Source organism: Gorilla gorilla, chromosome X, assembly GCF_029281585.2.
Source record: "Gorilla gorilla gorilla isolate KB3781 chromosome X, NHGRI_mGorGor1-v2.1_pri, whole genome shotgun sequence".
Classification (NCBI taxonomy): Eukaryota; Metazoa; Chordata; class Mammalia; order Primates; family Hominidae; genus Gorilla; species Gorilla gorilla.
The window spans coordinates 103885785-103912869 of NC_073247.2; the positions used below are offsets into that span (position 1 = coordinate 103885785).

General features: G+C 36.1%; 1 protein-coding gene across 1 annotated transcript in view; it reads left to right on the forward strand.

Moving 5' to 3' along the window:
* PCDH11X (protocadherin 11 X-linked) overlaps positions 1-27085 on the forward strand; it is an 840422-nt gene that overhangs the window by 346001 nt on the left and 467336 nt on the right. The gene's annotated exons all lie outside the window — the stretch shown is intronic.

Here is a 27085-nt window from a genome sequence, read left to right on the forward strand (position 1 = left end):
CATTGCTTCATAGGTACATTATGTAACAGTAGACAATAGTAGTTATTGTGAGCTCCTTATATGGAACTTTCTTGAAGTGAACTAAATTATTTTTGACCTCATGATAAATGTTTGCCCTTTTAAGGATGTTACTAATATTTATAGGACATTTGCTAGTCTTTTTTTGTTTGTTTGTTTGTTTGTTTTATTTTACTTTAAGTTCTAGGGCACATGTGCACAATGTACAGGTTTGTTACATATATATACACGTGCCATGTTGGTGTGCTGCACTCGTTAACTCGTCATTTACATTAGGTATATCTCCTAATGCTATTCCTTCCCCCTCCCTCCACCCCCCTACATTTGCTAGTCTTTTAAAAGTAAACTTGAGGCTGGGTGCGGTGTCTCACGCCTGTAATCCCAGCACTTTGGGAGGCCGAGGCAGGTGGATCACCTGAGGTCAGGAGTTCAAGACCAGTATGGCCAACATGGTGAAACCTCGTCTCTACTAAAAATACAAAAATCAGCCGGTTGTGGTTGCATGCGCCTGTAATCCCAGCTACTCGGGAGGCTGAGGCAGAAGAATTGCTTGAACCCAGGAGGTGGAGGTTGCAGTAAACCAAGATTGCACCATTGCACTCCAGCCTGGGTGACAAGAATGAAACTCTGTCTCAAAAAAAATAAAATAAAATAAAATAAGATTATAAACTGCGTTTTCTGATTAGTTCAAGACAGCACCAAAGTAATCCTTAACAATTGAAGAGGAATTGTTGCTTTCTAAGCACATATGCATTTATGTTCTCCTACTGTTTAATACATCATGACAGTCACAAATGTTTTGATTAAACATTGAAAATATAAAAATGTTCTCTCGCCGGGAGTGGTGGCTCACACCTGTAATCCCAGCACTTTGGGAGGCTGAGGCAGGTGGATCACCTGAGGTTAGGAGTTCGAAACCAGCCTGAACAACATGGAGAAACCCTGTCTCTACTAAAAATACAAAATTAGCCGGTGTGGTGGCGCATGCCTGTAATCCCAGCTACTCCAGAGGCCGAGGCAGGTGAATCGCTTTAACCTGGGAAGCAGAGGTTGCAGTGAGCTGAGATCATGCCATTGCACTCCAGTCTGGGCAACAAGAGCAAAACTCTGTCTCAAAACATAAAAAATAAAAAATAAAAAAATAAAATAAATTTTTAAAAAATCTCTTTTTTGATTTAAAATAAATTTTTTACCAGATTGAAGATATGTGGGGAGTGTGTGTGTGTGTGTGTGTGTGTTTGTGTGTATTAGATTGGGTTTTGAGGGGAAAAAATTTAAAGTATGGGAGAATCTAATTTTAAAAATAATAGATGTTCTCGGAGGAATATGTATTTCTTACCTTTGTTTGAAATATGTTAAAAAAAAGTTTCATTGCCAATGATGTCAGTATTTCACCAATGGAAGCTGATTTTTGTTGCCTAAAAGCATGATTTTTATTAAATTCACTGTTTGATTCAGTTGTAATTCAAGACAAGTCTTTCCTTTTTCATTTTAATCTTTCTTAATGAGCATATCTAGTGCAGAAATGTTCATAAGTGTTTGAAAACTCATCCTATGTAAATAATGAAAATGATTTTAGGATAGTATGAAAAAGAGATATGAATCTAATTATTACTACTAGTAAACATATATGTTTTATCCAGTGTATTCATTGCCAAGCCCCTATGTATATTGTTAAAATGTATAGTTATTAAATTATATGTTATAAATATTAATAGGTGCTGTAATATGCCATGTCATTTATTGGTGTTTTCATTTTCCTCTAATATAGATGTTAATAATGAGTGCTTTCCGTACCAGCCAAAAATTTGAATACCCCAATTCCTGGATTCATTTGCTTTATTCCCTCCACTGTTAAATTAGATTGATTATAGTATTTGGTTATAATTATGCTGCAATTGTATTTTGAGAATTGAAACAGCAGTCTTAAATCCTTTTTGAAATTCGTCAGGGTTTAAATAAATAATTTAAGTATCACATCAGAAGCAGCCACATAGTTATCTTTCCCCCAACTTTTTTTTTTTTTTTTTTTTTGAGACGGAGTCTCGCCCTGCCGCCCTGGCTGGAGTGCAGTGGCCTGATCTCAGCTCACTGTAACCTCTGCCTCCCAGGTTCAGGGGATTCTCCTGCCTCAGCCTCCCAAGTAGCTGGGACTACAGGTGCGTGCCACCAAGCCGGGCTAACTGTTTTGTATTTTCAGTAGAGACGGGGTTTCACCATGTTAGCCAGCATGATCTCGATCTCCTGACCTCATGATCCGCCCACCTCAGCCTCCCAAAGTGCTGTGATTACAGGCATAAGCCACCACACCCAGCCTTACCCTTCCCCCTTTCTAAGAGTCACGTAACTCTACCCAAACCTAAAATATCAATTTAATGCAAAGCTATTGGTTTTATGTTACTGTTATGGTGATTATTGAATAAGTTAGACTATGGTTGAAGTGGGGAGCTAGTTATTACAAAAGAGTAAATAGCCAAAAGAGTAATTTTGTCTCAGAAGCAGACATTTTGATTAGAATTAGCTTGATTCTCTATTTGGTATGTGAAGATTTGTAATTATATATGTAAAATTTCTATTCTTTTAATTCTTTCACCAATGGATGCAAGTAAGGTGCTACAGTTAATTATAATGAATGTGGAAGCAATTTGAAATACTATTAAATGCTTTACAAACGTAAAACAGTCTTCTGATGGGAGTATGCACTAAGTGGTATTTACTGAAAGAGAAAATAAATAATTGATCTTACATCTCTAAACTCACTCTCCTTGGATTTCAGTCAGTATGGAATACACCTGCTGAAAAATAATGTTCTAGGAATTGTGCCTTGGACAGAAAAGAAAGACATAAATAACTAAAAAAAAAAATAGGACTCTTGCCTGCAATCTCTCAGCATTAGCCTTTTTTTTTTTTTTCTGGAGACTGAGTCTGCCTGTTGTTGCCCAGGCTGAAGTCCAATGACGCGATCTCGGCTCACGGCAACCTCTGCCTCCCGGGTTCAAGTGATTCTCTTGCTTCAGCCTCCAGAGTAGCTGGGATTACAGGTGTGTGCCACCACGCCTGGCTAATTTTGGTAATTTTAGTAGAGACGGGGGTTTCACCATGTAGGCCAGGTTGGTCTCAAACTCCTGACCTCAGGTGATCTGCCTGCCTCGGCCTCCCAAAGTGCTGGGATTACAGGTGTGAGCCACCACACCTGGCCTCAGCATTAGTTTTATAAGATGATTCCTGTTTAATCAGAAAATAATTTTTTACAAATTAAAAAAAATAAATGAACAAAAGGCAGATTATGTGTCAAAATTGATTCATTTCACATTTTCTATTACAATAATTTCCTATTAATAGAAGAGGTTTTCTCAGGTGATATAATTAATATTATAGCAGCATAATGTTCTGGACATACCTAGGAATGCAAACATATACAGGACATTATAATTATTATAATTTTCATTGTTGAAATGGATGTTTGCCATATATATCAAGAAAATAAATAAATAAATAACAATTAAGAATTCTTATTTTTATTCAGTTTTCACCTGGAAATGAATACCATAAATAGTGTATATTTCTAATTAATGTCCTTAACATTGTAGGGGAGGGGAAAAAAGTCTTTTCCTAGGCCAGGCATGGTGGCTCACGCCTGTAATCCCAGCACTTTGGGAGGCCGAGGCAGGCGGATCACGAGGTCAGGAGTTCAAGACCGGCCTGACCAACATGGAGAAGCCCCTGTCTCTACTAAAAATACAAAATTAGCCAGGCATGGTGGTGCACACCTGTAATACCAACTATTCAGGAGGCTGAGGCAGGAGAATCGCTTGAACCCGGGAGGCAGAGGTTGCAGTGAGCCAAGATCGTGCCATTGCACTACAGCCTGGGCAACAGAGCGAGATTCCGTCCCCCACCTCCGTGCCAAAAAAAAGTCTCCTTCTACCCATTTTAGGTTTATTGCCTGTGGCCCCGTAAACCAAACTGACATAAGACTAATTAAAAACTGAAAAGCATACAAATTTATTTAGTATAAGTTTTATAGGACAAGGGAGACTTCATGAGGAAATGAAATCCAAAGAAGCGGTTAAGCCTGAGTGTTTTTAAACTAGGCTTGAGGAAAGGTGGAATGTTGTAGAAAAATGCTATATGACCAAAAAGGTATGCGCTAAGGCTAGTAAAATGAGGGAAACTTAGAAAGACCTGTTTTCTCAGATTCCTGTAGGCATCCCTCCCTTCTCTTAAGAGAGAGGATACTTCTTTCCTTCAGGGGTAGGGAGGGCTCACATAAGGATCTCATGAATAGCTCCATGGGAGACAGAAAGGTCAGAGAGTTCTTTCTGTACCTGTCTTTTTTCAAAGTTCTTCCACATAAAATATTAAATATGCCAGGATGCCGTATTTGGGGGTAGTGTGTTTTTAACCCCAACAACATCATTCTGTAAGATAGTTTGTACTTTTCGTGAGTAAATGGCTTATACGCGCACACACACACGCACACACACACGCACACACACACACATTTCCAAATTTAGGATCTGATTTTCTTATTGTAATATAAATCCCTATATATGTATGTTTAAAATATCAGCAGTATATGCACATGTAAAATACATGTAATATATGCACATATGTAACATTAGGACAATCAGAACTACATTTTTAATATTGGTAATCTATTATTCATTAAACAAAAATTTGGCACATATTGACAAAATTCTTGCTTTCTGTTATTATTGTAAAGCATTTCACTTATTTACTCCTATATTTTCATTTCTTACAAAAATTCCTTGACTAGCCATCTAGTCTAACCATGTTTTAGCATGTTTCTACTAGATCAGTAGAAAAACTGTTAGCAGTTGACATATTTAAAAAAAATTTATTATTGAGGCCGGGCACGGTGGCTCATGCCTGTAATTATGCCAGCACTTTGGGAGGCCGAGGTGGGCAGATCACCTGAGGTCAGGAGTTCGAGACCAGCCTGACCAACATGGAGAAACCCCGTCTCTACTAAAAATACAAAATTAGCCTGGCGTGGTGGCACATTTTGGGTAGTTCCAGCTACTCAGGAGGCTGAGGCAGGAGAATCGCTTGAACCAGGGAGGCAGAGGTTGTGGTGAGCCGAGATCGCGCCATTGCACTCCAGCCTGGGCAACAAGAGTGAAATTCTGTCTCAAAAAAAAAAAAAAAAATCTATTATTGAATCAGTATTAATATTATTAAAGAAAAAAGTAGGTCTTTAAATTTTTCTTGGGATACTTAATTTTATATCTGTATCACATTAATTGCAATTGCAAGCACATTGCTTTGTGATAAGAATATATAATTTTATGTTAATGGAACCCATTTTATATGATTATTGTTTGATATACTCGACATTCTTTTTATGGTACAGTAGGTACAACGACCTAGAAAAAGAATATTAACTCATTTTTTGCACAGATACCCTGCTACTACTTGAAAAGAATATCCATGGAAATATGTAAAAAAAAAAAACAAACCCATATACACCTTCTCATTTTAGGTGTTTGTTGGAATGCAACTTCCTGAGAAAATTTCAGTTATGGGTACAAAACACATTACCACTTAACAGGATGCCCTCATAATATTAAGGACAATATATTCTGAATCATGATATATACTTGAATGTACATTACTAAATTATTGCCTGAACAAGATGGATTTCTAATGTCTTAGATTCCACCATTTAAAAAACGAATAGTTTTATTCTATTAACTGTGATTGATATTTATTGAGCTTAAAGATATGTACAGTGTTGATTTTACCTTTCAAAGTCCTAAAGTGAGGACATTTTTTATGGGTTTGAATTTTTATAGATTTGAATTTTAAATCAAGAGATAGAAAAAGAAAATAAATGTTAAGGAGGATTTACTTACGTGAAACACAGCAAGAGTTATAAACTTTCCCTTGAGTCAGGTGAGGAAATAACTTAATTTTGTTCCCGGACCAAACTGAGGGTCGGGCTGCCATTTCTCGCAGCCCAATAAGGAGATGCAGATGAACTGGGAAGGAAGAGAGTTTTATTTCTGCAACCGGTTACAGGGAGAAGGCGTGAAATTTATCTCCACACCAACTCAAAATTACAAAGTTTTCCAGAGCTTATATACCTTCTAAGCTATATGTCTACATGTAAGTGTGCATCCATTTAAAGACATAAGTGATTAACTTCTTTTGATCTATAAGTAAGGTCTGAGTCCTGAAGATCTTCCTCTAGAGCCTCAGTACATTTACTTAATCCAAATGGGTCCAGGTGCTAGGGTAATTACCCTTATCTTGTCTCCTGCTAAATCACGGAGGTTTGGGGAGTTCCTGGAGGCCTGGGGAGTTTCTTCAGACCCCCAATAAAATCCTAAATGGGCCTTGTTAAGAATTCCTTTGTTATTTTGTCATGTTTTAAGGCCTAGGAAAGGCCTAGGCAAAACTCTTGGTGGGCTTTTGTTACATTCCAGCCTTTGTATAAGGGCACTGGCTTTTTTAGCTTTTAATATTTAACTTGTGGCCGGGCGTAGTGGCTCACGCCTATAATCCCAGCACTTTGGGAGGCCGAGGTGGGAGGATCACCTGAGGTCAGGCGTTCGAGACCAGCCTGGCCAACATGGTGAAACACCATCTCTACTAAAAATACAAAAAAAAAAAAAAAATTAGCTGGGTGTGGTGGTGGGGGCCTGTAATCCTAGCTACTCGGGAGGCTGAGGCAGGAGAATCACTTGAACCCGGGAGGCAGAGGTTGCAGTGAGCCAAGATTGCGCTATTGCACTGCAGCCTGGGCAACAAGAGCAAAACTCTGTCTCAAAAAAAAAAAAAAAAAAAAAAAGGCCAGGCGCAGTGGCTCACGCTTGTAATCCCAGCACTTTGGTGAGGCCGAGGCAGTTGGATCAAGAGGTCAAGAGATCAAGACCATTCTGGCCAACATGGTGAAACCTCGTCTCTACTAAAAATACAAAAATTAGCTGGGCGTGGTGGTGTGTGCCTGTAGTCTCAGCTACTTGGGAGGCTGAGGCAGGAGAATCGCTTGAACCCAGGAGGCAGAGGTTGCAGTGAGCCGAGATCATGCCACTGCACTCCAGCCTGGGCGACAGAGTGAAACTCCGTCTCAAAAGAAAAAAAGAAATTATATATATATATATATATATGTATGTGTATATATATATGTGTGTGTGTATATATATATATATATGTATGTATATGTATATGGTTAACTTAACTGCTTAGTCAGTACTGAAACAGTTGTTATGGAAGCCTGCGTTATTGAGACCTGGCCTGCCACAGTATGACATGAGATAATTTTTCTTTAATTTTCAGCATCATTCACAGTTTGTTCTAATCTAAATAATTAACAGAAAAATAAACTCTATTGGATTAACAAGAATTCAAATCCTTTTCAATTAATAATTTTAAATTCTGACATTTCTTAATATTTAAAAATGCCATCAAGGAAGTACATGTTTAGAAGCAAAACAACACAAAATTCAATATTCATGACTAGTCTTTTTAAGAGTTTCTTAAGTGGAAAAGTGCATTTTGAAATTTTAAATTTCATGTAAAATAATTTTATAATTAATGACATTGCACATTCATTTATATATGAAGAGAATATAATCACATCAAGTAGATTTTAGACTTTAAAAATGTGGTAATTAGCTTACAAAAATGTCTAATGCCATTATGCTAACTAGTTCTGACATCCTTTATGAATCGTGAATGATAATTTATATTTTGCTATTATCAAGTCTGAATGCTTTGTTCACATTAGTCTGGATAAAAATTCAGGTACTTTTAGGAAATTATTTTGAAACTTTTCACAGATACCCGGAATCATAAGCAACTGTGGCTTTTTGCTGTTTATTTTTTTTCTTTGTTTCTTTGAGACGGAGTTTACTCTTGTTGCCCAGGCTGGAGTGCAATGGGACAACCTCGGCTCACCACAACCTCTACCTCCTGGGTTCAAGAGATTCTCCTGCCTCAGCCTCCCGAGTAGCTGGGATTGCAGGAGCCTGCTACCACGCCGGGCTAATTTTGTATTTTTAGTAGAGTTGGGGTTTCTCCATGTTGGTCAGGTTGGTCTTGAACTCCCCACCTCAGGTGATCACCCCGCCTCGGCCTTCCAAAGTGCTGTGATTACAGGCGTGAGCCACCGCTCCCGGCCAAATGTTTTATTGTTTATGAGAAACCACATATCTTAGAATACAAGAACAATACAAATGGACTGTGCATAGAGATGGACAGACTATTTCAAGAGGGAAACAATACACATGTATTCTGGAAATGGATTGTAAACCAAAAAGTATCTGAGACAGGTCTCAATCAATTTAGAAAGTTTATCTTGCCAAGGTTAAGGATGCACCCATGATATAGCCTCAGGAGGTCCTATGCCATGTGCCCAAAGTGGTAGGGGTACAGCTTGGTTTTATACATTTTAGGGAGACATGAGCCTTCTATCAATATATGTAAGATGTACATTGGATCAGTCCGGAAAGGTGGGACAACTTGAAGTGGGGAGGGGACTTTCAGGTCATAGGTAGATAAGAGACAAACAATTGCATTCTTTTGAGTTTCTGATTAGCGTTTCACGGAATGCACAATTTACAGGAATAATCATTTATGCCTAAGTCTAGGTTAGTGAAAGAATAGGGTAAAGGAAGCAATCAGATATGCATTTGTCTTACATGAGCAGAGGGATGACTTTGAGTTCTGCCTATCCTTTGTCTACGAGGAATTTCCTTGTGGGCAAATTGTGAGGGAGGTATGTAGTTTTTTTTTTGTTTGTTTGTTTTTTTAATTTTTGTAACTATCATATTTAGGAATAGAATGGGAGGCAGGTTTGCCTGATGCAGTTCCCAACTTGACATTTCTTTTTAGCTTAGGGATTTTGGGGTCCCAAGATTTCTTTTCCTTTCACAGAATGATGTTTTCTTCTTAATGAAACTAATTACTTTGACAATATGTTTTACAAAAGAAGCAGAAAAAAAAAAAAAAAAAAAAAACACGAGAGTATGTTTAGTTGCCAGAAAGGTGTTACCGAAAAAGAGTCTCGATCCAGACCTCAAAAGAGGGTTCTTGGATCTTGTGCAAGAAAAAATTTGGGGTGAGTCCATAGAGTAAAGTGAAAGCACGTTTATTAGGAGAGTAAAGGAATACAAAAATGGCTACTCCATAGACATTTTTATGGTAATTTCTTGATTATATGCTAAACAAATGGTGGGTTATTCATGTGTCTTCTTTTTCGACCATATAGGGTCGATTCCTGTGTTACCACGTATTTGTTAACTGTCATGGCACTGGGGGGAATGTAGCAGTGAGGACAACCAGAGGTCACTCTTGTTGCCATCTTGGTTTTGGTGGGTTTTAGCTGACTTCTTTACTGCAGCCTGCTTTATCAGCAAGGTCTTTATGACCTGTATTTTGTGCCCACTTCCTATCTCATCCTGTGTCTTAGAATGCCTTAACCGTCTGGGAGTGCAGCCCAGTAGGACTCAGTCTTATTTTACCCAGCCCCTATTCAAGATGGAGTTGCTCAGGTTCAAATGCCTCTGACAACAGTAAGGACTATTTCTAGATATTACAAATAAATATATATATTTGGAAATAAAAATAAGGTCCTAGAGAGAGAGTGTTTTCATTGTATTAAAAATGGTAGTCTGTTGGATTTTGGTTCCCCATTTTACTATGAACTAATGAAACAGCAGCTTTAATGCATTTTATACTGGAATCGTGTTATTCGTCTTCTCTGAGTTCAGAGTTTTTTATCCTACCTTCTGTTCCTCTCTTCAATATCTCTTAACTAAAAGGGCAAATAGCATCATTCATTGTCTCATCACATCCATTTTGTCACAATGATAGTGTAATGAAGTCCATTATTTCTAAGAAATGAATATCCCATCCAGGAATGAATAATTTCTTCAAGTATAGTAACAGCACTCTTTATTGTATAGGCCATGATGATTTTGTACAGTAAAAGATTCTATGTGGTAGGCATGATTTCTTTTTTTGGTGAGAGGAAGGAAGGTACTACATTTCATTAATATTCTGTTTTATTATTCCAATAAGAGTGATAAAATATGTCCCTCAAGTGCTGGTGCAAGAATAGGGTTTATGTTTCATTATAAATATTATTGTGAACACTGCCCAAGGAAATTATTATATGTCTTCTTGGAGAGAGTATAATATGCTAATAAAAATCAAGCTGTACAGTACCCTGTAGCTCTGACTTTAGTCCTGTGATCATTATGTACATAGATGTGTGTGTGTGTTTGTGTGTGTGTGTGTGTGTGTGTGTATGGTGGAATACATGAAGTCAATTGGAGGATCAGCCTTTTGTGTATAATTGGAATGAAAATTATTATCTTGGTGAAGAAAATCTGAGCTGCCAATCTTTGATAATGAGAAAGTAATAGCAGAGTCGAGAACACACATACTGTAATTTAAAGATGACATATGCAAAAAAAAGTCATTATCTCTAAACAAAAATATTTGGGAGAGAGTGATAGATTGCTCACTTGTAATTATTCAGTCAATAATTGGTTTTCATTTGCAAATTACAAGCACATGGCAAGGAAGTCTTATGTGTTCAAATTAAGACACTGGAATACTAATTAGTCCCATATTAGCTGTTAAGCACTATTCATTAGCAAAGCAAAGAAATAAAAGTCAAACATCTTGTTGAAATTGTAGGTGACTTCTGAGCAAAGATTTGAAAGACTTGAGGGAGTAATCATGTGGCTATTTGGGGGAAGCTTATTCCAAACAGAAGGAACAAAAATACAAAGGCACTAGATGTATGTGTGACGTAGACAGCAAGAATACCAGAATCTCTGGAGTCCGAGGAACAAAGGGAAGAGGAATAGGAGATAAGGTCAGAGAGATAACAGGGGATCAGATCTTGTAGAGTAGGAGTCAGCAAACTGCACTTCTTTTTAGATACCTCAGGAGATAAGGATAATTTTTACATGTATTATTAAATGGTTAAAAAATAAGCCCAAGAAAAATGCTACTTCACATGTGAAAATCTTGTTGAATTCAAATTTTAGTTCCGTAAATAAAGGTTTATTGGAATCTAGCCATGCTCATTCTTTTTCATACTGCCTGTGGCTGCTTTCATCCCACAGGGGTATAACTGAGTTGTTGCAAAAGACATGATGGGGCCCCATGAAGCCTGAAATATTTGCTATCTGTTCAATTACAGAAGCTGCCTACTGACCCCTGTTGTAGATAGAGCCTTGCAGGGCATTTTAAGAGCTTTAACTTTTAATCAGAGTGCGACGGGAAACCCTTTGGTAGGTGCTGAGCAGAGGAATTATATGAGCTAGTTTTCTCTTTAAACAGGATCACTTTATCTACTATCTGCTATGATAATAAATTTGGGAAGGGGTAGGAAGTGGATATTTTCATTTTCCCTAAAAATTTTTACCTTCACAATAATAAATCAAATCTAATAGGCCTGCAGGTTTTCTCTACTCGTCATTTTTGTTTCTTTTTTCTTTTTTTTTTTTTTTCTTGAGACAGAATCTCATATTGTTGCCCACGCTGGAGTGCAGTGGCTATTCAAAGGACCAATCATGGCTCACTGCAGCCTCAAACTCCTGGCCTTGAGGGATCCTTCCACCTTAGCCTTCCAAGTAGCTGGGACTACAGGCACACTCCACTATGCCCAGTTAGTCTTCTTATACTACAAGCAAATATATACATAGACAGCAGTGTATACATATACACACATACCATTAGTATGCATATTAAGTATTGTTATAAAATAAACTTGGTTGATTTCTGTTAACCTATAGAATAATGGAAACATAGTCTTTTTGTCTCTTAAAAAAGTCATCTTGGAGAGCTTACAATTTAAGTTGAAGAATGTCTGCTGTAGCAAAGCTCAACTTCAAGCAGCTTTAATGGTTGCCAGGTACTATGTTGTCCTTAGTTCTAGCAGGCAATGAAGCATATAGGTTTCTTCTAAGATGCCATAAAAATAAGAAAAACTTTTTCATATATGTTTTAGTATATAAGATCCTTTTCATGGCAACAGAGTCATTGGGATATAAATCACATACCATACAATTGACCCATTTAAAGTGCACAACTAAATGGCTTTTAGTATATTCACAGAATTTTGCAACTACCACTACAATTAATTTTAAAATATGTTCCTCAACCCCAAAAGAAACACTATACCTGTTAAAAGTCATCCCCAATCCTACCATTCTACCCACCTGTCAACCCAGCTCCTAGCAACCACAAATCTCTGTATCAAAAGATTTGCTTATTCGGGATATTTCATATAAATGAAATAATATAATATGTGATATTTTGTTACTGGCTTCTTTCACTTAGCATAATGTTTTATTTATTTATTTATTTATTTTGAGTTCCAGGGTGCATGAGCAGAATGCACAGGTTTGTTACATAGGTAAACCTGTGCCATGGTGGTTTGCTGCACAGATCATGTCATCACCTAGGTATTAAGCCTAGCATCCATTAGCTATTTTTTCTGATGCTCTCTGTCCCCCCTCCTCTCCACCCCGGACAGACCCTAGTGTATATTGTTCCCCTCCCTGCACCCATGTGTTCTCACTGTTCAGCTCCCACTTATAAGTGAGAACATGCAGTGTTTGGTTTTGTTCCTGCATTAGTTTACTAAGGATAGTGGCTTCCAGCTCCATCCATGTCCCTGCAAAGGACATGATCTCATTCCTTTTTATGGCTGCATAGTATTCCATGGTGGATATGTACCACATTTTCTTTATCCACTCTGTCACTGATGGGCAACTGGGTTGATTCCTTGTCGTTGCTATTGTGAATAGTGCTGAAAGCATAATGTTCTATAAAGGCTTTTTTTAATGGTATGTTATGAAAACTGGCATGTCCTCAGTTTTACTCTAGCATCAGAATCTATTTTCATTATTATTTTCCATAAATTATGGCAGCATAAATATAGTATGCCATTAAAATTCTATAATTTAAAAATTAAAGAATAAAAATACTTTAAAATTAAAATTAAATATAAACATAAAATTAAAATTAATAATTAATGGATATTTTTCTCAAGTATGCATTAATATGTGCATTGGAAATATAATATCAAATATAATATATTCTCTGAATATTGTAATAGCCTAGGGTATCAAAGCACATTGTAATTATTAGTTCTTATATTAGTCTTGACTTAAAAAGTGTCCAATGTATCAGAGCCCTATAATTAAATGACCATTCAATGTAATCGTAATGCACAATGGATAATCATTTGTAGTATTATATTGAGATCCAAATATTTAGTTTCATATTATTCTACTGAATTAGTGTCTTTTATCAGTTTCATAATGTATTGAACAGTATTTGTATACAGAAATAACTATATCAGAATTCCAATTTCCTAATACTTTTAGGAGTATACAAAAAGAAATCTCAAAGTGAGGCCTTCCATCAACATTATGTTTCTTACCACCAACTTTCCTAGGCTTCACATGTACACAACACATTTTAATTTTATTGGACAGAGGAGAATGTTCAATCTAGGATGCAAATGTTTTGGCTAATTGTTAATGGCAATAGCAGGGTGTATGCCCTTGAAATTGCATTAACATATAAATTATTTTCACCTCTCCTCTTTGATTGGTAATGTAAATAAACATTTTAATTTTTCATGAAATTCAGTTCATTTTTCTTTTCCTTTAGTAAATACCTGGTATTATCTACAGATACCATTTGGAATGTTTTGAAAAAAAAAAGTCAATTTTACTCTAAAACAAGTCTTTTTCTTTTTTTTCTTTCTTTCTTTCTTTTTTTTTTTTTTTTTGAGATGGAGTCTTGCTCTTGTCGCCCAGGCTGAAGTGCAGTGGCATGATCTCAGCTCACTGCAACCTCCGCCTCCCAGGTTCAAGCAATTCTCCTGCCTCAGCCTCCCAAGTAGCTGGGATTATAGGCACCCGCCACATTTTTGTATTTTTAGTAGAGATGGGGTTTCTCCATGTTGACCAGGGTGGTCTCAAGCTCCTGACCTTGTGATCCACCTGCCTCAGCCTCCCAAAGTGCTGAGATTACAGGCATGAGCCACCCCTCTAGGGCTAAAACAAGTCTAATCAAAACGACAGTAGCTGCACGTAAATGTACTTTACTCAAATAAAATCTGTAGTTTTTCTTTATGAACTATTTATCCATGAGACAACAATAAGAAACTTTATCAGAAAGATAATCTATGCAGTGTTGCTGTGAGTCATTTCAGAAACGTTTTAATAATTTGTTAATAGTTGATAATTAAACATAATATACAAACAAGGGTTTAGGTGGTATGATTCAGCAGAGAATGTGACATACATACCTTCATTACTAAAATGCTATTATAGTGCCTGGGATCTATCAATAAAGTAGGGACTATTTTTCTATATTCTGCCCAGTTATTCATATTTATATTAACGTAGCACATTTATAGAATCACTTCTAAGAAAGGATTAAAATTACCTACTGTCCATGCCCTTCTATTCTTCCTTTTTTTTTTAATTTCAAGGAGAAAATATGAAAGGAGGTAAGAATCAAGATTAACAGATATTGTAAAATAATTTTAACTATAGACATAAATAAACAATATTTTCAAAATTTCTAAGTATATTTCAAAAGCAGAATTTTGAAATATACAGTATTAATATATATTGTGTATATTTTTAAAATGATGTGTGTCCCCACACATGTACATGTGAATGTGTATACATATATATGTATTTTATCATACATATGTATATATTAAAAAGGAAGAGGCATTTATGAGTTTGATAATTATTTCAAAAGCTATTTTATCAGTATTGATTTTTAGTTTCAACATCTAAGTAGACTTGTAATTTAATCTCTCTTCAAAAATTTTTAATATTTACTAGGCTATGTTGTAGAATATGGTTAACTTTATGAAAGGCTGTTTGTAAATGACTAGTAGCTATAGATTTCATTTAGGAGAGGCACAGTAAAAATATGTTTTCCAAAACTGTTGTGCAATTTACTTGAGAACAGTACATAAAATAAAACAGTATGTAAAAATAAAGTTATGATTGTGCTTTTGTCACTTTTTCCTAACTTTGAAGTAAAGGCCCTTTTACACCTTTTTCTTGTATTAAAAACTCAACAACGAAAATCACAAATCTTGAAAAATAAAAACATTTACATATAAATTTATAGAATAAATGGCCTTTTTTCAAAATTATTTGTCCTGTGAATTTCTACCTGCCAACCCACTTATAGCAAGGTTTATTAAAAAAACCAGCTCTCCGCTGTAAAGACTCGTTGCTCAAAAAATGTTTATGTAGTGTTAGAATATAAGTGGCTTGTGTTTCATCCCCTCATTTAGCATCCAATCTAAGAGGTACCTGAGAGAATTTATGGAAATGAAGACATACTAATAAATATGTATTTTGCTTTCATAGTTACAGATAAAAGTTGACAAGTACATAAAAAAGCTATAAAAATGTCTATATAAGTGTTATACATTTTTGTTTATTATTAATCTATCATTAATTTTACATGGGGATGGGACAGGATCATTCTTCTCCAGTTGTGTCTGTATACAATGTCACCCTCTATAGGATTGTTATTGATATTATTTAAAGAAGGGGAAACAGGTGGAGAGTAGAAAACTATACTTACTTTATTTTAGTCCATTTCTGTTAACATTCCTCTCACAGAAGTGAATTAATAGCAGTTTGATATCAATGGCATGCAGGATTTTATTGGTAATCAGTAATATTGAATGTTATATAGTTTTTTAAAAATTCTATATTACATTTTTCATTGTTTATGTTATTTACCTAAGTGTTAACATTGCAAATTAGTATTTCATTATTAGTATGGGCCCATACCTTGTCTGACTGCTGGGTCAGCAAGTGGAAATTGCAACATGATTAATTACTTAGTTTATTTAGAAAACATAAAAAGCAAAACAAGAGAATACTGTTAAAAGATATCACATCTTAATTTAAGCCAGGCAAAGACAGAACTATTTTAAAAAGTGATGCTATAGGCTACATTGAAGACGAAGCTCTTTCGCTTCCCCATTTTAAATTCCATATTGTTTGTGAGATACTTGACGAAACAGAAAGATCATTTAAACCTAATGTTTTTTTCCAATGCCATTTTCTTCCTCATCACAGTTATGTTGCTATTTTTATATTTATAATATAGCCATGTGCTTTAGTTTAACCAATTAACGATACTTATCCTGTAATTATTTCTAATGCAATATTTTTATAATACATCTATTATGTGTATAGTAGTCACAACTGGTAAGTTAAATGGCAGAAATAGGTATTCTAGGAAAACTTGATATAGTTAATTCCCAACAATAACTCTATACTTAAGAACATGTTTCTGATTCCCTGGAATTGAGATATTCTACTTGTTCTAAATCATTTGTGAATTTTAAGATGGAACTATTCACCCCATAAAGTTCTGTATCATTGTTGAATATTGTTTCATATATGTTATTGTTTGAGTAAATCTTATCAGACAAGGCAGATGCAATTTATACCATTATAAGCTTAATGTACATTGTATAAATTAAGTTGGATTAATTTTATAGATGATCTCAAATTTGTCAGATAGTTGTAAAACACCCTTACTCTAATATTGCCATGTAGACTAGGTGCTTCAGGTAAACAAGTGCTAAATTCTTTTTTTTTTTTTTTTTTTTTGAGATGGAGTTTTGCTCTTGTTGCCCAGGCTGGAGTGCAGTGGAGCAATCTCGGCTCACTGCAACCTCCGCCTACCGGGTTCAAGCGATTCTCCTGCCTCAGCCTCCCTAGTAGCTGGGATTACAGGCATGCGCCACCATATCCAGCTAATTTTGTATTTTTAGTAGAGACAGTTGGTCCATGCATGTGCGCACACATACACACACACACACATCTACACATACACATATCCATGTTGGTCAGGCTGGTCTTGAACTCCTGACCTCAGGTGATCTGCTGGCCTCAGCCTTCCAAAGTACTGGGATTACAGGCGTGAGCCACTGTGCCCGGCCCAAGTGCTAAATTCTTTGTAGGTCAAATGCAGAGATAGGGATTGAATGGGTCTATTCTGATGACTGAGGTAACCAAAGTACAAATTGGTAAGCTAAATATTTAATTGTTCAGCTACTACTTGTGAATTACACACAGTCGCACATGCACACACACACACATACACCCATTCAAAGTATTTTATTCATTTTACAAATACGGGTAACTTGTATTTTTTTCTGCCGTGAACTACTGGATCATCTACTATCCTTCTTTACTGTGCCTTAATATTTTAGTTTGACAATCTTATATAAGATGGTTCTAATCTTTATTGAAAATTTTTATCCCTAAATTGTGTGTATATATATATACACACACACACAGACACACACATACACGTTGATATATATACACCACACACACACAGATGCATGCACACACACACACACACACACATCTACACATACACAAATCTATATATGCATTTAAAATGTTTACAATGTTCTCCAGCCAGGCACGGTGGCTCATGCCTGTAATCCTAGCATTTTGGGAGGCTAAGGTGGGAGGATTGCTTTGGCCCAGAAGTTTGAGACCAGCCTGGTTAACATAGTGAGACCTCTATCTGTTTAAAAAAAAAAAAGTAGCTAGATGTGGTGGCACATGCCTGTAGTTTTTGGCTACTAGGGAGGCTGAGGTGGGAGGATCATTTAAGCCAGGGAGGTCAAGGCTGCAGTGAGCTGTGACTGTGAAACTGGACTCCAAACTGGGCAACAGAATGAGACCCTGTCCTAATGTCAGTCCTGAAGACCACGGGGAAAATGTCTCCAGGCCATGTCAGAGACTTTCATAGCAGCCCCTCCCATCACAGGCCCAGAGGCCCAGAAGGAAAAAGTGGTTTCGTGGGCCTGGTGCAGGGTTCCCATGCTGTGTGAAGCCTAGGGACTTGGTGCCCTGTGTCCCAACCTCTCTAGTCGTGGCTGAAAGGGGCCAACGTAGAGCTTGGGCTGTGGCTTCAGAGGGCGGAAGCCCCAAGCCTTGGCAGCTTCCACGTGGTGTTGAGCCTGTGGGTGCACAGATGTCAAGAATTGTGGTTTGGGAATCTCTGCCTAGAATTTAGAAGAAGATGTATGGAAACACTTGGATGCCCAGGCAAAAGTATGCTGCAGGGGCGGGGTCCTCATGGAGCACCTCTGCTAAGGCAGTGAAGAAGGGAAATGTGGGGTTGGAGTCCCCACACAGAATCCCTACCGGGGCACTGCCTAGTGGAGCTGTGAGAAGAGGGCCACTGTCCTCCAGACTCCGGAAAGGTAGATCCACTGACTGCTTGCACCCTGCGCCTGGAAAAGCCGCAGACACTCAATGCCAGTCCGTGAAAGCAGCCACGAGGGAGGCTGTACCTTGCAAAGCCACAGGGGCAGAGCTGCCCAAGACCATGAGAATCCACCTCTTGCATCAGCGTGACCTGTATGTGAGACCTGGAGTCAAAGGAGGTCATTTTGGAACTTTAAAATTTGACTGCCCCATTGGATTTCGGATTTGCATGGGCCCTGTAGTCCCCTTTTTTTTAGACGATTTCTTCCATTTGGAACAGCTGTATTTACCCAATACCTGAACCCCCATTGTATCTAGGAAGTAACCAGCTTTTGATTTTACAGGCTCATAGGCAGAAGGGACTTGCCTTGGCTCAGATGAGACTTTGGACTGGTGGGCTTTTGGGTTAATGCTGAAATGAGTTAAAACTTTGGGGGACTGTTGGGAAGCCATGATTGGTTTTGAAATGTGAGGACATGCGATTTGGAGGGGCCAGGGGCAAAATGATATGGTTTGGCTGTGTCCCCAACCACATCTCACCTTGAATTGTATCTCCCAGAATTCCCACGTGTTGTGCGAAGGACCCAGGGGGAGATAATTGAATCAAGTGGGCCGGTCTTTCCCGTGCTATTCTCATGATAATGAATACGTCTTATGAGATCTGATAGGTGTATCAGGGTTTTCCGCTTTTGCTTCTTCCTCATTTTCTTTTGCTACTGCCATGTAAGAAGTGTCTCTCGCCTCCCACCATGATTCTGAGGCTTCCCCAGCCATGTGGAACTGTAAGTCCAATTAAACCTCTTTTTCTTCCCAGTCTTGGGTATGTCTTTATCACCCAATACTTAACTTTCACGTTTGCCTCCTCCTATACTAAAATCCTGTATGGCCAGCTATCCTGATGTCATTAGTAGTAGACTTTCATAGGTTTACATAATTTAGCTCTGAATTTTTCTTTATTCTTCTTCAAATTGATGCAGAGGGATGAAGGAATAACGTTCACATGCATTAGAAATTTATGCATTGTTAATTTTCTCATGTATGATGGCAAACTGATTTAATCATCTGAGCTTTGAACTGGATCTACAAAATTGCTTGTTGCATATACAAAATCTAAATGATATGGTGTAAGTAAATTACGTATAAATGTCCTGGGGGAGCTGCCAGTGTGACCATCCTCCTCAACAGTTATTCTTCTAAGTATACTGTTGATCCATCTATTTGGATTGCTTTGTCTATTAAAACCATTACAAAATTGCCATAGTGTCAGTTTGGTTAATAGGCTTGTCTTTCAAATGAACATAACCTGTAGACAGTGAGATGATTGTGCAAATAAACAAGCTGCTTGTATTTAACTCAAGTATGTATACAATGGCTCTAATTTTGTATTCATTAAGTGTAAACAAAGGGACTCAGAAAAATGCGAGGACAGTCCCCCCACAGATTAAAAAGGGTTGGGACTTTCAGAGAAGTATTGCTGTAGTCATTTGGTGAATATTTATGAGCCCAAATATCTACAGCTTTTATTTATTTTCTTTTTTATGATTTATTTTGCTTTGTATGGTCTGTGAGTAGAAAACTATAAGGCTTCATGGAAATCACCTGATAGTTCATGTAAAGGCAACATTTTCCAGAGACTTAAGAAAGTAATAGGAAAGGCTCTGGTATTGAATAAAATTACTTTGCTTTATAAATGGTGCATGTAGAAGACAGCTAAGTTATATTATTTAGAAAAGATATAGCTGTGGCAAGAAAAATGTATGCATTTTATTGGGAAACAGAAGATTTAAATTTCTTTTTAATATTGTCAGTTATAACAGTACCAAAACTCTTAGGGTTAATCAGTGCCAGATATCTTCAGGCACTCAAAATTTGCAAATAATTAAACAAATGGATGGATCTTATTCAATTAAACTATTAATATAAGAATACACTAATTTCCTTGAGAAATAGAAACATGAAAGATTTAATTTTGTATAGTTCCAAAATTTGTCCACCCCATTGGGCTTTTGCACACTTCATGATGACTTAGTAATGTTTTTCATCTGTTCTATGATCTCTCCAAAGATGTTTCAGTTCCACTTTCTTAGAAACTATTTTTCAAATATGTGTCAAGCTGTCCCAAAGTTTATTTTTTCTTATTGTATAATATATCCATTTAGAGAATGCAAAAGCATTAAATTGTTGCACTGCCTCTGGCCTATTGTCTTGCAAATGTGCTTTGCACATAAGAGACAACCTCTGAATATTTTTCTTTCATCAAAATCATAAAACCTGGGAGACATTCTATAGAACTGCCATGAGTAATATTTTTTCATAAACATCATATATATATAGGATATGTTAGCATACTCCTCTTTTCTTCCTGCCTACGAGAAAGAATGGGCCAATAAAAACTGAACTATTATTTTGAAATTTGATTTTGACAACTGAGAATCCCTAAAGACATTCCAGTCAGGTACAACAATCTTTCCTTTCTCCCTGGGAGTCTATTAAACTGGAAACTTGTGCTGTTGCATACAACTGCTTGCTTTTGGGGGGTGGGGGTGAGAGGGAGCCTACAGCCCTCCTGTATGTGCAACTTGTGCAATAGCTAAGAGTCAAAATGCCTCCCATGAGGGGCAATATGGAATAGTGGTTTTTGTTCTACTAATTAAAGCCTTTATATTCTATAAGCACATCTTTCCGTTTTCTGCAAAACATCATTAAGCATTTGGGGGTTGACTTTTGGACTTTTGGGATATCTCTGAGCAAGTCAGTATTGCAGAATTACCCTGATATTTCTTTGTTTGATGCCTAAATACATTCTTAAAATTGTAAAAGACCTGTTTACTGTATCTATAAATGCTACATAGAATTTGAAGTTTGGATAATTTGGAAGTTAAACTATAACTTGAGTAATAAATACTCAAACATGGCCTAGTGCGGTGGCTTACACCTATAATCCCAGCACTTTGGGAGGCTGAGGTGGGCAGATCACCTGAGGTCAGGAGTTCGAGACCAGCCTGGCCAGCAAGGCGAAACCCTGTCTCTAATAAAAATGCAAACATTAGCCAGGTGTGGTTGTCCATGCCTGTGATCCCAGCTACTCGGGAGGCTAAGGCAAGAGAATGGCTTGAACCCAGGAGGTGGAGGTTGCAGTGAGCCGAGATCGCACCACTGCACTCAAGCCTGGGCAACAGACTGAGACTCCATCTCAAAATAAATAAATAAATACTCAGAGACTGAAGCTAATAGATGTAACAGAATTTGATATGAGGTTACATTTTTATTTATCTTAAATGGGAATGAAATAAATAGCTCAGTAGAGACATTATTATTATTATTATTATTAGTTTACTTTCAGAAAGAGGGAATTGAAATATGGAAAGTTTAATTCTTCAAACCGTTAGCAGAAACAAAATCAAGAATGGAACTATCCAACTATGTAAAATGTAATTATTTGTCTTTTTAAATGAAGATACAACCTGACAAATTTATTTCTCTTATTTGATCACAATCTCTAATTGCAACATTTTCTCGGTATATGCCCATTGTGTCATTTTGTCTTATGTCTTCAGATTTTTTTAAAAAACTTTTACACATTTTATTCCCAGGGATCTTCTTTTCAGTGATCATTCTAATGTATGTTTGAAAGGAAAACGTCTTCACTGATTTGAGCCAGCAAAAGTTGGCAGTACAGTGACAAATAAACAAGGGTTAGAGATAAGCAAAAGGAGAGACTTTTATGTAAATCTTACTATTTTTAATCAATTGGCAAGATGTTCTCAGGTCTTTCTAATATCCAGCAGAGAACTCGATTGATGTTTAACTTCTTTTGACAATAAATCAGTGATTAATCTGCTACACACCTATGTACTAAGAGGGGAATTACCAAGATTGCCAAAGGCAGGTAGACAACTTTGAAGCAGAACATTGGAAAACTGTCTGACCTGTGACCTTTTCTCTCCTACCATGTAGTCACACTCCTCGTTTACTGAACTTCTTTCTTTTCCTTTCTTTTCTTTCTTTTTCTTTCTTTCTTTTCTTTCTCTTTCCTTTTCTTTCTTTCTTTTCTTTCTCTTTCTCCTTTCTTCCTTCCTTTCTCCCTTCCTCCCTCCCTCCCTCCCTCCCTCCCTCCCTCCCTCCCTTCCTTTCTTTCTTTCTTTCTTTCTTTCTTTCTTTCTTTCTTTCTTTCTTTCTTTCTTTCTTTCTTTCTTTCTTTTTCTTTCTTTCTTTCTTTCTTTCTTTCTTTCTTTCTTTCTCTCTTTCTTTCTGCCTTTCTTTCTTTCTTTCTTTCTTTCTTTCTTTCTTTCTTTCTTTCTTCTACCTTTCCCTGTCTCTTTCCCTTCCTTTTTTTTTTTTTTTTTTGAGACAGAGTCTTGCTCAGGCTGGAGTGCAGTGGCACAATCTGGGCTCACTGCAACCTCTGCCTCCCAGGTTCAAGCGATTCTCCTGCCTCAGCCTCCGAGTAGCTGGGATTGCAGGCATGCACCGCCACACCCAGCTAATTTTTGTATTTTTAGTAGAGACGGAGTTTCACCATGTTGGCCAGGCTGGTCTCCAACTCTTGAACTCAAGTGATCCACTGCGTCGGTCTCCCAAAGTGCTGGGATTATAGGCCTGAGCCACTGCGTCGGCCTGAATTTCTTTCTAATATAAAGGAATAGCACCTGTGATAGAACACATTAGAACTGCCTACTTAGCACAGATAGTATAGTGTAGGCACATCTAGGCTTACATAAAATAAATTATTATTTTGTTTAAAATACTTGCTCCTCAGCCACTTAACTTTTTTTTTCTTTATAAGACCATCTGCAAGCATAATTTCAGGAACTGGCCTTGGAAACATTAACATACATGTATAGTTATATGTTTATATATATATGTGTGTGTGTATATATATATACACATACACACACACACACATAAATGTTTTTTGGAGTGAAAATCTGGATCTGGATCTTAGAAAGTTAATGCTATATCTGGCTTTGTGTGTATTGCATACTCCCTTTGTTTAGATAATGCTAAAGAATTTGAAGAATCATTTCCAATAATTTCCACTGCAATACATTGACCTGGGAGTCAGAGGTACAGCCATAGATGCTTTCCCTCACATTATATTTTGTACAATTAGTAGTTTTGATGTTGCTGAAAACATTATCGAATGTATAAAATATACTTCAACTTTGCCATCCTCATCTATCAGAAACGAGTGTATCTGTATTGTAAAACATCAACCCTATAACTGTGGGTCTGAAAGTTGCCGGACAAAGCAGATGTGTACTTTTCCCAATTCCAGTTGTGGATAACTGAGCTCAGTAATTATAATTATGAAGGCTAGGCCTGGCATAGCAACTGAATCAGATTTATAGTGCTAATGTCTATTTTTTGTTCCAATGTAGAGAATAAATGTGCATATTTAGATTGACTTACTGTGTCTATATCAGAGAAAGATTAGCATTATAAGAACTATGTACTTTTCATAAAATTCAGACAATCCATTTGTGACAAGGATATAGGCTGGAATGAGAGATCTCTCTCTTTCTCTCACTCTCTGTCTCTCTCTCTCTATGTGTGTGTGTGTGTGTATATATATGTGTGTGTATACATATATATATATGTATATATATGGCATAATCACAAACCAAATTCCAAGGCATAATCATAAACACAATTTCAGGAATTTTTAATAAGATTTGTCTATTGAAGTGTAATTGAAGCACAATAAACTGTACTTATTTTAAAATTCAAAATGTACAATTTGCTCAGTTTTGACATACGTGAAAACATTGCCATAGTCAGGAGAATTAACATATTTGTCATAACTAAAAGTTTCCTCATACCCTTTTGCAATACTTTCCTTCTTCCCTTCACCCTGACCCAAACAACCACTAATATGTGTACTGTAAGTATATATTAGTTTGCTTTTTCAAGAAGTTTATATCAGTGGAATCACACAATATGTGATTTTTTGGTAGGTGGCTTCTTTTACTTACTGTGAGGTTTTCAAGGTTTATCCATGTGGATAAAGTAGCATGTACTTTATTCCTTTTTATTGCTAAATAATATTCAACTTTATGGATACAACACAGTTCATTTATTCATTCATCCATTGATAGGCATTTGTGTTGTTTCCTTTTTGTCTATTATGGATAATTGATGCTATAAACATTTGTGTGAAAGTTTTTGTGTGGATGTGTCTTTTCTTTTCTCTTGGAAAAATATGTAAGAGTGGAGTAGCTGGATCATATGGTTGGTGTACATGTAGCTATTTGAGAAAGTGCCAAAGTTTTTTTCATAGTGGTTATGAAATTTTGCATTCTCACCATCAGTGTGTGTGAGTGCCAGTTACTTCACATCCTTGCCAACATTTGGTATGGTTGTCTTTTTAGTTGTAGCCATTCTAAATGAGTTTGTAAAAGTATGACATTATTGCTTAAATTTACATTTTCTTAATGACTGCAGATGTCAAGCATCTCATGGTTATTTTTCATCCATTTTTTTTTTTTTGGTAAAATGTCTGTTTACTTTTTTCCCATTTCCTCATTGAGTTATTTGTCTTGCTATTAAGTCAAACAAGTTATTGATATATTCTGGATACATTTATGTTCATTCTTAATGAACACTTTTGATTCCTGTAGCTTTATAATAGGTCTCAGGTTTAAAGAGTTTATGAATTCCATGGATTTTCATAGGTCCTTTGCATTTCAATAAAAATTTTAAGATTGGATTTTCAGTTTCTATAAAAACACCATCTTCCTGATAGTGAGCCTTCCAATCCATGAACATAGTATATATATTCCCATGTATTTAGATATTACTTAATTTTCCTTGGCAATATTTTATAGTTTTTCATGTAGAAATCTTAAACAACTTTATTAGATTTATTCCAAAAGGATTTTATGTTGTTTGGCATTAATATGAATGGTTTTGTTAAATTTCACGTTCCAATTATTTGGTGCTAATATGAAAGAATAAAACCTTATATCACCTAATCTCACTAAATTTATTTATTAATTATTGTAATTGTTTTGTGGTTCCCCTGTGATGTTTCATGTAAACCATTATACTTCTGTTTTGTTTGTTTGCTTGTATTTTGCTTTATTCAAATTGCTATCCCTTTTAGGGAAATGTTAAACAAAGTGACAAGAACCAGTATCCATGCTTTCTTCCTAGTATCAAGGGGAAAGCATTTAGTCTTTCAATTATGAATTTAGCTCTAAATTTTTTTTATATTCTTTTTCAGTTTGAGGAATTTACCCGTCATTTCTAGTTTGCTTAGAATTTTTCTTTTTATTTTATTTATTTATTTATTTATTTATTTATTTATTTATTTATTTATTTTTGAGATGGAGTCTCGCCCTGTCACCCAGGCTGGAGTGCAGTGGCGCCATCTCGGCTCACTGCAAGCCCCGCCTCCCAGGTTCAAGCCATTCTCCTGCCTCAGCCTTCCGAGTAGCTGGGACTACAGGGGCCCGCCACCGTGCCTGGCTAATTTTTTGTATTTTCAGTAGAGACAGGGTTTCACTGTGTTAGCCAGGATGGTCTCGATCTCCTGACCTCGTGATCCACCTGCCTCAGCCTCCCAAAGTGCTGGGATTACAGGCTTGAGCCACCACGCCTGGCCTAGAATTTTTAAAAATATGAATAGATGAATTTTGTCAAACGTATTTTCTACATTTATTGAAATGCTTTTTCTCTATTTTGTTAATTGGCATATTATATTTATTTTCTAATATAATTTGTTTTTGAAATTAAAATTATAATCTATCTTAATTCTACGGTTCTTTTTCAGAGACAAAAAAACTTCACATTAGTATTTATTATTATTGTTACATATATTTTATTTCATCATGTTTGTAGATATGACTAAATAAATTTTTTCATCATTATGAACAAACTTTAGAGTTCATTTACATATTAAGTCACAATTATTTTATTAATTCATTTAATTTCTATATAACTATTTCTCTGTAAACCTAAGTTTAAATATGGATGAAACTACATAATTTTAAACATTATAGATCTAAAATTTTAGGAGGCAAATGTCAAAACAATTAAGGATAAGATACTATAGTAACTAGAGGAAGAAATAAGAAAACCATATAAGTAAGGAAAACAATATATTTGTGTAGATGTACTCTAAAACCACACCTATGTTTGGCACTTATATCTTTTGACTTCAGTATTCCAATTTTTGAATGGGCCTTCTGCCATACTAACAGATGTGTCGATTGTGTAGACCTGCCAAGGAAACAGAATATACATAAAAACAGTAAAAAAAGAAATTGTGCTGGCAATTAAGAAGACTTCATTGTGCGCAAGTGCCTTGCCAAACATCAATGTATGCATATTTATATTTCAGTAGTTCCATCCAACACTGAAGTCAGAAAACAAAATCATTTTATGCCAGTAACTGAATGAAATATTACTTTGTTTTGGTTTATTTTTAGTATTAGTCAGATAGTCCAGTCAATATAATTTTATGTACTTTTCAATTATAATGCAAAGTAGTAGACTCTTTCCCCAAATTAAAAAAAAATTAAATCAAATGTATATTTTCTTGTATAGCTTCAGTTATACTTCATGAACACTTCTTGACTACTTGGAGCACTAAAATTGTTCATATGGTGAAAGGAAGGTCATTAAGACAATGTACTTTAGAATTGCACTTTAAACTTTTGTTTCAAGAGTCTTTGCTTATTTAAAATAAATGAATATTTTTATGTTTATGCATATATGCATTCACAAAATACTGATAGAATAATCCTGTGAAGCTCACTTCAGAATGACAAAGCTTTCTT